The sequence below is a fragment of the Strongylocentrotus purpuratus genome, unplaced genomic scaffold, assembly GCF_000002235.5.
Source record: "Strongylocentrotus purpuratus isolate Spur 01 unplaced genomic scaffold, Spur_5.0 spur5_contig_866, whole genome shotgun sequence".
NCBI classification, from domain to species: Eukaryota; Metazoa; Echinodermata; class Echinoidea; order Camarodonta; family Strongylocentrotidae; genus Strongylocentrotus; species Strongylocentrotus purpuratus.
In genome coordinates this window covers 80,512-82,428 of record NW_022145575.1, presented here as the reverse complement: position 1 = coordinate 82,428, position 1,917 = coordinate 80,512, and positions in this window count along the sequence as shown.

Here is a 1,917-nt window from a genome sequence, read left to right as displayed (position 1 = left end):
GCCACACTTTGTGATGCAAGGCATGGCTGGCTGCTTGAGTATATCCTTAATTGTAATTTATTTGAAAAAATCTCAATAAAAGTGACTCATAAAAAATATTCAGCCATTTTAACAGCACTTTCTGGTATGCTGTTAGCACGTTACAATAAACTGTTTACAGACATTTGCATACTTTAACTAGTTTAAATGATGTGAGAATAGCAAATTTCAATTTTTCAACCTATCCTCTTGCTATTTACATCGCTGTGTGTTCGCAAATCATCAGGTTTTCATTTTTACAGAGGTTGTTCCAAATGATGTCATATAACCAAAGATTGTATGGTCAATCTAAACTATTTGGTAGGTTACAAAAGCTCAAAATCACCCACTAAAGCAATACCCAGTGTACATGTACATGACATGGGTATGTTACAGGCATATAAAGTTGATAAAATTCAGCAAATTAAAATGTTTTTCTAAAAGTATTCCACAAAGGACCTTATTCAACCAATCCACCTTTCCATTCATTCTTGAGTTATGAAAAACGTATCTATCCCAACATCGTATAAACGATGTTCACACAGGAATTTTTTTCTATAAACATGTTTAAAACTGCTGAGTTAAACACGTTTATACAAATCATCTCTAGAAACGATGAATTTTAGCTCTGTGTGAAAAGGCTGCTAAATTTTTCTCTTCTCCTTTTTTTCTTCTCTTCTCCTTTCTTTCTTTTTTTTCTTTTTTTTTTTTGCGCCGCCAATAGGGGGGGGGGGGGGGGGGGCCGCGGCCGTTTCGCCCCCCCCCCCCTAGATCCGCCACTGCTGTTGACTAATGAATTCTCACATTCTCATAGGTTTAATACAGGGGCCACTTTGCTCCAGTGGGCAATGGGTGAAGTCAAATAATAGTATTGTTCATGTTTTCTATTTACATTCATAATTAACACCAGTTTAATTTACAAATGCCTCAGTTCATGCCATTTTATCCTTAATCAGTTATCCATTCGGCCGATCATTCAGTTTTTTCCCCCATGATTATCTTGTCATTGTCTATTGATAATAAATCATTAATACTATTCATTCATGCTTTAATTCTTTCTTGATTCCTCCTTTCATGTTGCCACTTTTATTCTCTCGGTTGGTCATTGGTTCATATTTTCATTCTTTTGGTTAATTGGTCACCCATTCATACTTTCATTCATTCATCCATTATCCAGCTCAGTAATCCATCCTTTCATTATGCTGCCAACAAAACTAAATAGGCCTTCCACAGATGAAAGAAGTCTTTCAAATTTATTTCATCTTTATATCCTTTTCCTTCATATTTATTTCTCAGTACTGGAGATTTCCAGTTACTGTATTTCCTTTAATTTTTAAAGTTTATAATTTCATTGCATTTTTCATCATATATATATATATATATATATATATATATATATTTATATTGACAAATATACATATGTAAACATATTATATAAATTGTGAAATATATACAACTAAATACTTGATGGTGTGAGAAATGGAGATATTGAAGAATATATTGTTCTAGCTGGATGAGATTGTGTGCGTGTGTGACATATATATATATAGAGAGAGATATATATATAATTTATATATAAATATATATATATATATAGAGAGAGAGAGAGAGAGAGATAGAGAAAGAGAGCTTGGAGAGAGAGAGAGAGAGAGAGAAGGTGGAGATATATATATAGAGAGAAAGATATATATAAAGAGAGAGATAGAGAGATATCATATAGATAGAGAGAGAAAGAGAGAGAGAGAGAGCAAGATATATATATATTATATCCCATTTACCCGACTCCTACCTAAATTGCAGCCACAGCCTCTCTCTGAGAGTACAATGAGAGAAGGCAGTAGAAGTATCAACCATCCGGTACGACGGTGTAGCTGTAAGATAAACAACCGAGTATATATA